Here is a 12,088-nt window from a genome sequence, read left to right as displayed (position 1 = left end):
ATGACTAGACTATGACTAGACTATGACTAGACTATGACTAGACTATGACTAGACTATGACTAGACTATGACTAGACTATGACTAGACTATGACTAGACTATGACTAGACTATGACTAGACTATGACTAGACTATGACTAGACTATGACTAGACTATGACTAGACTATGACTAGACTATGACTAGACTATGACTAGACTATGACTAGACTATGACTAGACTATGACTAGACTATGACTAGACTATGACTAGACTATGACTAGACTATGACTAGACTATGACTAGACTATGACTAGACTATGACTAGACTATGACTAGACTATGACTAGACTATGACTAGACTATGACTAGACTATGACTAGACTATGACTAGACTATGACTAGACTATGACTAGACTATGACTAGACTATGACTAGACTATGACTAGACTATGACTAGACTATGACTAGACTATGACTAGACTATGACTAGACTATGACTAGACTATGACTAGACTATGACTAGACTATGACTAGACTATGACTAGACTATGACTAGACTATGACTAGACTATGACTAGACTATGACTAGACTATGACTAGACTATGACTAGACTATGACTAGACTATGACTAGACTATGACTAGACTATGACTAGACTATGACTAGACTATGACTAGACTATGACTAGACTATGACTAGACTATGACTAGACTATGACTAGACTATGACTAGACTATGACTAGACTATGACTAGACTATGACTAGACTATGACTAGACTATGACTAGACTATGACTAGACTATGACTAGACTATGACTAGACTATGACTAGACTATGACTAGACTATGACTAGACTATGACTAGACTATGACTAGACTATGACTAGACTATGACTAGACTATTTTGTACTAAATGACTAGACTATGACTAGACTATGACTAGACTATGACTAGACTATGACTAGACTATGACTAGACTATGACTAGACTATGACTAGACTATGACTAGACTATGACTAGACTATGACTAGACGATGACTAGACTATGACTAGACTATGACTAGACTATGACTAGACTATGACTAGACTATGACTAGACTATGACTAGACTATGACTAGACTATGACTAGACTATGACTAGACTATGACTAGACTATGACTAGACTATGACTAGACTATGACTAGACTATGACTAGACTATGACTAGACTATGACTAGACTATGACTAGACTATGACTAGACTATGACTAGACTATGACTAGACTATGACTAGACTATGACTAGACTATGACTAGACTATGACTAGACTATGACTAGACTATGACTAGACTATGACTAGACTATGACTAGACTATGACTAGACTATGACTAGACTATGACTAGACTATGACTAGACTATGACTAGACTATGACTAGACTATGACTAGACTATGACTAGACTATGACTAGACTATGACTAGACTATGACTAGACTATGACTAGACTATGACTAGACTATGACTAGACTATGACTAGACTATGACTAGACTATGACTAGACTATGACTAGACTATGACTAGACTATGACTAGACTATGACTAGACTATGACTAGACTATGACTAGACTATGACTAGACTATGACTAGACTATGACTAGACTATGACTAGACTATGACTAGACTATGACTAGACTATGACTAGACTATGACTAGACTATGACTAGACTATGACTAGACTATGACTAGACTATGACTAGACTATGACTAGACTATGACTAGACTATGACTAGACTATGACTAGACTATGACTAGACTATGACTAGACTATGACTAGACTATGACTAGACTATGACTAGACTATGACTAGACTATGACTAGACTATGACTAGACTATGACTAGACTATGACTAGACTATGACTAGACTATGACTAGACTATGACTAGACTATGACTAGACTATGACTAGACTATGACTAGACTATGACTAGACTATGACTAGACTATGACTAGACTATGACTAGACTATGACTAGACTATGACTAGACTATGACTAGACTATGACTAGACTATGACTAGACTATGACTAGACTATGACTAGACTATGACTAGACTATGACTAGACTATGACTAGACTATGACTAGACTATGACTAGACTATGACTAGACTATGACTAGACTATGACTAGACTATGACTAGACTATGACTAGACTATGACTAGACTATGACTAGACTATGACTAGACTATGACTAGACTATGACTAGACTATGACTAGACTATGACTAGATTATGCTAAAACAACGTTATAAATCATTGAATACAACCTAATTTCGAGTTTTGATTTAATCGGTTAATTTTTAATTATCTTATTAACCGAATAAATATTTTTTAATTTTGAACTGAAAATATAACCATGAACTGTATGTACTTATTTAAGTATTTTATTGATAAAAACAACAAAAACATAACAAATAAATAAAACATTGCATAATAATTCAACTAAAAAATAAATAATTTTTCTTGATTTTTAATAAAACTAGACTTGGAAAAAAACTCTCTAGCTGATTGTAGATGTTGGAGAAATCAACAGTAAGGCATGATAAAGAATATCCAATATCTCAGTTAATTTTTTATTTTTAAAGGTTTAAAGCCTTTTTAATAAAAAAAGATACACGACAGATATAAGAGCCTTGCTCCAGTTTATAAAAAATATGCCTAATTGCATTCATCATCTTATATATAAATAGGCCACACTTTTTTTGTGATACACTTTTAAGTATGTTATTGACCACCAATATTGATGAAACATATATGGTTTAAAAGGTTTCTTTCTCTAGATGTGAACAATATAAAAAATTATTAAAAAATTCTTTCCATAAAAGTGGTAAAAAGCGTTTTAAAAGTGGTCGAATTTCGGCCACCAGGCGATCCTAGTATAGATAGAAACGCTATCAAGTTTTAGAATTTACCTTTTAGGATTATAGGAGGTATATGAGTTCTTGAGTAAATTTTTTTTAAAATTTCACATTTTTCTTTAATATTTCAATTCATAATTTCACATTTACACCATCTTTTTGTTTTTGTGCAATCATTATTTAAGAACAAATAACTGTGAGCAATTTCTTAGTTAGTGCTCCCTATATTTGACCACAGTAGCTTGCTTTTCAATTCAATAACTGTTCTAAGCCGATTCTTCAATATTTCAAAAGTGTTTAGCCTAATACCAGTAGTTGAAATAGATCTTATTGTTTTTATCTAAAGTACTAGTTTAATTTTAAGGTTCTGCACCTTAATTAAAGCACTATATTTTGTGTGTTAAAACTGCCTTAACATATGGTGCAATTACTTTTAAAATTATTTGAAAACAGCACAAATAAACTATTCATGCATGTATTTTATTTCAGCCAATATAACTATTAACCATATAAACATTTATCTTTATTTAAGCATTTAGTTTTATTCCTCGAAATGAATCAAGAGGAGAGCACTAAAACAATGAAAGGGCATTGGAGTACTTTTAGTATCTACATGTATAGAACTTCAGATTTTTCCTGTAATAAAAATCAAAATACCCATACTGCAACTGCATGCTCATACAGACATATTCAATGTTCTAATAACGTAACAAATTATTTTGTTATTTGCTTCCTCACTGTTGGCTACAAAAGCATGAAACAAAAACTAACAACCAAATCTAGAAAAAATAAAAAAAAGCTTTAACAATATCTCAATCATTTTTGTTATACTTGTTGTTATTTTGTTATATTTGTTAAATTGTTCACTAGTTCAGCTATGGGAGGGCCCGAAAACAAACTACAGCTAAATAAAACTAAAAAAAAAAATATGAAATGAAAAAGAAACTTGTATAGTAGTAGCTCCCCCTTGAAGTTGAAAAAACTAAAATTGAATTTTTGCTGACAGCATTTTCAATTTTATAGACTACAGCATGAATGCGAACTAAACTCTCAGCACTACACTGCAGTGCAGTGTGCTGCTCTTTTGCAGCTTATGCATCAATGAAGCGCATCTTTTATGGTGTAGAGCATAAATGATTTCTTCTTGATTTTGTTTCCATTTTATTTTATTTTTGTTGTTATTTTTAAGTTTTATTATTAAACGCCAGCTTATGGTGTAGATTTTATTTTATTTTTTAGTTTTAATATTGAAATGCAACGAAAAAATCTACTGCTATTACTTAAATTGTTTAATAAAATTCAAATAGCTCTATGAAGCTATGTTTAATGAGTGTTTTGTATTAAATATTTAGAGATAAGTTTAGATAAGATATTTTTTTTAAATTTAATTTATATTCCATGAAGTTAAGTAGAAAATGCAAATTAGAAGAGTGTTTTTTATATGAATGCGAATTAAAGTTTATATTGGAATATTTATTTAAATAAAATCGAAAATGAAAACCCCTGCTGTAGTAACAGGGAGGAGTTCCAAATTACCCTCGATTTGAATTAAGTCCTTCTATGCATATAATTAATAAATAATATCTGAATTCACTTATTACTCATACATATGTGGAGTTATATTTTACAAATAAATGTCAGGGGCCAGCAGATTTTCTAAAAATATACGAAATATAAGCCAACACAACCAGTTTTATTTTTAAATACAATCCAAACAACATTTCAAAACAATTAGTAAATATAAAACAAATATTTTTGTTAAAGGCAAAAATATGCAAATTTTCAACAACAAATATATAAGTTAATAGAACACTTGTGTTAAAATAATAATAAAATATTGTATTTTTAATAAAAGCTTAAGAAAACTTTCGTTTTAATTTGTTTTTACACACGCTCTTACATTAATGCTGTTATTGTATTGTTGCCAAATTCACAGTTTGCTTATGATAATAATTTATTGCCTACTTTTAGGAAATTATAAATAATAATAACAGTAATTTGCATATGATTGTTTTGAAATTATTTCAAGCCTGTAAGGAAAAACTAAAATGTTTTCATTTCAACCCCTATTTTGAAAGTTGTTTTTGGGTACTCAAAATACTTGTATCTAATTTTTTTATTTTTTTGTGCTTTCACAATCAATTGCTAAATAATTACTCTAGAATAGACAATAACTTTATCTTAACTCATTCACACGCTCTATATAACTCATTAATTTTTACAATAACGAAGAATTTGTATTAAACAGTGAAGAGAAGAACTTTTGCAAGGAATTATTTGTGAGGTGTTTTCAGGAATGCATTGCTGATAGCATTCTATATTGTCTATGTTAATGCTCTATAATCGTCAACTACAGCCGGTTTAAGTGTAATTAGAGTAGATTAGAGTTAGGATTGATTTAGAGTAGACTATAGTTAGAGTTAGAGTAGAGAAGTGACAAGAAATAATCATTGAATAGAAAGACAACGATTAGATCACAAGAAATAATCATTAAATGGAAAGACATCGATGACATCACGATCAAAGACGACATATACAGTGCCTTTAATATGCAACTTGGAGTTAACGATCTAAAGGAATCGAACATTAGAATATAAGAAAAGGCTATGGTTGCACACAGACTGCAGACATAGGTCGTAAAGTTCTGGAAACTGAAAAGATTGAAATTGGATGGGCAGTATGCCGTCTTAGAGAAAGGATTATTCTTAGACAATGATATAGATGACTGGAGTTTGGCCACATTACTAAGTCTTGTACTATTTCCCAAGACAGTGCAAAACTATTGCAATTAAATCTCTACCACTAACAGGCGGCGCACGACCTGCTTTCGCAGGCAATCTGCAGTATAGGAACCTACACGAAAACATTTGGGGTAAATATGTAAGTGGCAAAAGGAGCAATATGGGCAAAAGGAGCAATATCCCTCCCTGAGGAGGGATTTGTAAGAGCTAAGATTAGCGGAATTTACATATACAGCTGCTACGCTCCACCTAGTGCAACTAAAGAAAACTTTGAATGATTGTTAGATCGACTAAGTAGATATGCGAAACTTCATTCCCCTAAAATCATTGCTGGAGACTTCCACGCTTGGGCAACTGATTGGGGAAGTCGAACAACCAACACCAGAAGAAGGAAACACACTCTATAGATTACCTAGTTTTTGGCAAACAGTGACACGGCAAATATATTTAGAGCAAGAGGAGTAGGTTCAATTGTAGATCAAAGACAATTTTACATGACACAATAGTTTAAGGTACGGTAACAGAGAAGACCGGACAGCTAATGCCAAAACTCAGAGTGGCTTGTGACGCCTCTATGCCAAGGCGCAGGATAGCAGGGAATAGTCCCCCAAAACTACTGGTGGAACTCAGATACATGTAGGCCTCCATTTACGCGGTTTGTTGGGCCCAAAAAAATAGCGTGTAAATCAAATTCGCGTAAAACGAGGTTCTAATTTAGAACGAAATGCTTTTGTGGGGGTAATAATTTTTTATTTCGCGTAAAACAATACATCAGAACAATTGCCAAGAATACTCTATTATTATTGATTTTATAACGTATCCTGTAAAAACAATAAAAATGTAGTTACGTTCGTTTGCATTTAAGGCGACGATATATACTTTAAGTAAACTTATTTTATCTGTACAAGTAAAGTGAAAAAACTCAACTAAAAAAATTATTTCTTATCGAAAATTAAGGAAAAAATTTCAATTAAATATTCTAATACATAAAAGATATCAAAACATAACATAAAATTCATAAAAATTAACGAAGTTTTCAAAAAAAAAAATCTGTTTCGCTTGTGTTTTTTTCATTTCCTGTTGTTTGTTGCCGCATTATATAAAATCGTGTAAAAAAAGTCGCGTATTTGAAAAAATGGTTGCTAATTTGAGTTCGCGTTATATCGAATTCGCGTAAATAAAGTACCGCGTAAATGGAGGCTTACATGTATTAGTAATCTTTGATCACATTGCCTAAAAGCCAGAAGACAATACTAACGTCATAGAAACCGGCCGGACTTCAAGGCAAGTGGAGTTAAAAACGCGATCCTAAAGAGCAAGTGAGAGTGCTTCTAACAAATATGCCTAGAAGCAGACGCAGATCCTAGAAGGCATACATTGTGGTCACATCTAGGCTTAAGGGCAAAAAATTCCCACAATCAACCTGTCCCCTCCTAGTAAGACGAATTGTTTAAACGTTACAATTGAGATCCAGCTTTAAACTCGGAAATAATCCCGTTGGTAACAGAAGAAGAAGTCATACAATTAGCAAATAAAATAGGAGGTAATAAAGTTCCCGGTCCCATTAGGATTCCAATGAAGCCACTAAACATGGCGATAACGAATAGTAATAGTAGTGTTAGAGTAGAGTAGAATTTTGTTTTTTCAACTTGGACCAGCACCCACGGGATGACTCCTACTCATGCAAACAATTGTGTTGGAACTAGGAGTAGTATTTGTGAACACTCGATTTGAACTTTCCTATATTGAACATGACAGGAAACTCTTCAGCGGGAATTTTTTTCCCACATACGGACAGAGAACGAATTTTCCCCTTAGTGTGTTGTGCGGCCACAAAGGGATGTGTTCTTGATGGAAAATGTTAAAAGTTGCGTGTATCAGGAACACGTTCCCTAACTTCATCAGAACTCAGCACACATTGCGTCAGTTTTCCAGCGAAGCAATAGAGTTGGATACCTTACTATCACCAATAACCATCTTCGCCCCCTCTTGTACGCGCTCGTGTAACTCCAAAATAGACTTTCAAGCACCAGCCCTTACATGGGAGTTGTAGTCCGTTATCGGTCGAATATAGATAGTGTATAGAGGAGATCAGATGGAGTGAAGTAATTCTTACACCTTTTCAGAAAACCGAGGCACTTAATGATTCTTTCGACACTTCAAAAATGTAATTAGATCAGTGGATATCACATTGTATTCTCATGAACAGAACAGCAATTGCGTCTGATTCCACAATATTTAAATCACTCATAAATACAGATGAAGTAACATGGTCAGTCGTTCGTTTTTGTGTCAACATGCAACACTGAGTCTTGCAAACGACCATATTCTCATGACCCCATTCAGAGATTGTCAGAAGGTCCCGATTAGGGGAATCATTCATGTTTGTCATGGAAAATATTGCTGTTGGAAGTTTGACGTAGAAGGTTTAGAGTAGGAGAAAGAAAGCCTTGCGGTAACTCTGAATTTATCTTAAACTAGTATGATGAGATCCCGTATATAACAACTCGTATAGTGCGAAGTCTGGGAAGGCTCGATATAAATCGAGAGAATTTAAAAGCGACACCAAAAGTTTTGATAAAAGTGTACAATGTCACGCTATATCGAACGCCTTGGAAATATCTAGAGCCAGCAGTTTCTTTTTGCCAAAAAACGGTGAATAGAACGACAGCATTTTTCCGATAGGAAGCCTAGAAAGTCTTACACTATGAAATCCACACTGGACCCGTTTTTATCTAGATGGTAGTTTGGAAATTACAGAACAAATTGGTATTGGGCAGTAATTTTCAGGGTTATTAGAATCTCCTTTTTGAGGAATTGGCGTGACATTATCATCTTTCCAACATAAAGAAAATACTCTGGCATGGTATGAAGTTCTGGAAAGGATAGCTAATAGACGAGCTAATGTCGAACAGCACATCTTCATAGAGCAGCGCTGCTATATCATCTGGCCCAAGAGAATTATTTATATTCAAAGACGATAAAACCCCTTTTTCAGTTCGGGCAATACTCTTTCGAGTTCGGGCAGTGATTGATCACTTTCCGGCAAGTTAGAATTATTTGCCAATATTGTCCCTAGCTGTATACTTCCTAAGTGCGCATGTAGTATATTAGTTTCTTAGTTTATGCATAATTATTTTTTTCTTACAAACACTCTTATATCTTCTCTCTAACACTTTTAAATATACCCAAATATTATCATAGATTTTGTTTTATCTACACTCCTTTAATGTAAGTATTTTATTTTAGCCTAAAGTTATGCTACAATATTCTATGAAGCCTCTTTATTCATTCAGTCAATTCATTTACATTCTATTCAATTCATGAAAATTGTTGTATTAAATATTGCTCAATACAGATAAGGAAACTAATTAGTTATTCTTAGTTAATTAAGCATTTTGTATAAATGAAATGCTTAAATAATGAATAAATAACAATTTTTTTCTTTTTTGCTGATGTTTGTTGAATATACAATAATTTATTTATTTTTCTATGGCTGTTGGTTTATTTGTTCAATTACTTTAGTTATAAAATGATTTTTGAAGTGATAAGGAGGGGGTGCACAGTGCTTTGTTTTCATATAGGCAATGGACAAAAATAGAAGGAGTTATTGCAGACAAATAAAAATTTGTGGAATATTACCTTTTGGTAAGATTAAGAAAAAATATAATTCTTGAAAAAATCCGTGAAAGGACACGGGTACCTCCCATATATCCTGAACATATAATTTTGGATAAAATTCACAGTTATACTCCTAACATTTTAAAATTTGGTTATAGTCATTTTAATAAAGCTATTGTTGTTTGTGAAAATTTGTATTACAATCGCAGCAAGGATTCGGGTGGCTGCCATACATCCTTTTCCTTAAAAAACTTATAAACCTGTATAAAATTATTAATTTTCAGAAACTATTGTTCTCTTATAATATTAGATGCAAAGTTATGAAAATTTTATCGGAAGGATACTCATAATTCCAAGACATCAAGATTTCAATATCCTGTATAACATATAATTTTTTTTTTTAAAATTCGTAAAAATCGTTTCTTATTTTGGAACCAATTTGGTTATAATCATTTTAATAAAGTTATTGTTGTTTGTGAAAATATTTATGACAATCGCAGCAAGGATTCGGGTGGCTGCCATACATCCTTTTCCTTAAGAAACCTATGAACCTGAATAAAATTATTCATTTTCAGAAATTATTGTTCTCTTATAATAGCAGATTAATTTAGTTATTAACATTTCAATTCTAGCAAGGATTTACATAACTGCCATATATCCTTTTTTAAAAAAAATATTGAAATATTTTATTTATTTTCTAAATTCGGAAGGACGGATGGACGGACATTTTCAAATATTGATAGCCTTATGGTTCAGCTGTTATTAGAAACTGGATGTTGGACTATACTTTAAGTGTTCCTAATATCAGCAGAAGCTCATATTAATATCTAAATCTAAGGATATGTAGGTTATATTAAATTATTGAGTTACTTACATTTACGGTAAAAATGTATTATTTATGGGTGCCATCAAAACAATTTTTTTTAAAGTTCTAGTCAAAACGGACAAATAATGATTTCACATTATAATAAATAAGAGATAGGCATTAGATAAAATTAAAGAAAAATCAAAATTTATTAACACGTTTTTTTTCAAAATTAAATCAAACTTTAGAATTTTTTTTGATTTCAGCAAAAAAACATACAACATCAAGAACCAAATAAAGACCTATTAATACACTTTATGCCATTAAACTACTTTTGTTAAATAACGCAATATTTCTTAGTTATTTAAAAGAAAAAACGGTATTATTTTATAAAAAAAACAAAAATCTGGAGCTATTTCCCTAAACCATCAAATTGAAAATTTACGAAATGGTAATTTATACATTTAAACAAAAACTAAATTTTAATAGTTTTCATACGAAAGGACAACTAATGATTACATTTTCTTATAGACAATGCTTATGGCTATTCTATAGTAAAACATAATCAAAATAGATTAACACGTATTTTACTAATATTCCAACAAAGTTTTAGAATTTCAGGTTTACAATAAAAAAATTTTAATTATTAAAAATTGCACAGATTAAACTGTTAAACATTTTTTGACAAAAACAGTAATTTTCCAAAATTCCACATTCATATTCTTTCATTTGCAGCCAATCGCGAGTTTATATCTTTTAAAACGAACTTTTAACCATGATTTTAGTTAACCTTAAAAAAAATATATTTTTCTCCATAAAATTTATGTTGAAAATGTACTAACTTTAGCGACCTCTAGTGACGACAAAAAAAGATATTTATAAAAAAGTCTTTTTTACACGAATGAGTTATTTAGTTGTCTATTGAAAAATATAAATTTCATTAACATCAAAGACATGATCTTGTTTTTGATTTTTGTCCATTGAACAAAGCACTGTGGGGTGTGGTAAACAGTTTTATGAAGAGGAAACAAATTGTATTCATTTAAAAAAAGGAAAATTGCTGTGAATTTGAATAACGATTATTTTTTTGGAATAATTAAAAAAGATTTCCAATAGATTAGAAAGGACTTCAGCTGAGACAGTATATTATACTCGACTATTACACTGAAGAATTTATGATTCGTCAATTAAACACAAATCAATTGCTTTTACTAATTGCTGGAAATGTATTAAAAGTAAAACTCAGTTTATAAATTTTTGGCTCATTCACATTAAATTTATTTTGAAATCATTTTAAGTTATTTCCTTAACAACCTAATTTGCCTAAACTTCCTAAATAAATCACAAAATTTTCAATAAATAAAACAAATCTCTCTGTTCAAAAACTTTTCTCTTGTAATTATAATGAAGTAACAGCTGTCAAATCAAAGGATTTGCATAATAATTTTGTCACTCAAATTTCTCAATTTCTCAACCTCTTGCTCCAACACTCATCCCTTTTGCTCAATAATAACCACTAATGTTGGGATTTTCGGCTTAAAAGCCATTGCATTTCAAATTGACAATATGAGCTCATCGACTAACAACCAAACAAAAAATAAAGCAGCGATAAATATCTACAACATTTTTGGTTTTTTGTTTTATTTAAACATACCATTAAGTATGTTTTTTTTGTTTTGGGGACTACAATATCCCCGGCAATAAATTAAAAATAAAGACTTTTTAAAAGCTTTTGCAGTTCAGTTTTTCAATAGACAAGAGCCATATATTGAGACGACTGCGAATGGTATGACATTCGAATACAAGAGAGTCTATTGTTTTTCAGTGTGATGTAGCCTTTTTGTGTTCCATTAATAATTTTTCGTATGTATTATTTATTTGTTGGATTTTGTGCTGAAAAATTATACCATTTTAAAATCATTATGATTTTTTTTACAAAGAAACATATGAGTGCGTTAAGTATTAACAATAATAAATACAATGTATGTTGTTTAAAGCAGTTGCCAATTCAATATTTTCAAACAGAGGCGGAATAAGAAGGATTGTGAAA

The sequence above is a fragment of the Calliphora vicina genome, chromosome 3 (assembly GCF_958450345.1).
Source record: "Calliphora vicina chromosome 3, idCalVici1.1, whole genome shotgun sequence".
Lineage (NCBI taxonomy): Eukaryota > Metazoa > Arthropoda > Insecta > Diptera > Calliphoridae > Calliphora > Calliphora vicina.
The sequence above is the reverse complement of the archived record's forward strand: the minus strand, read 5'-3'. Positions refer to the sequence as shown.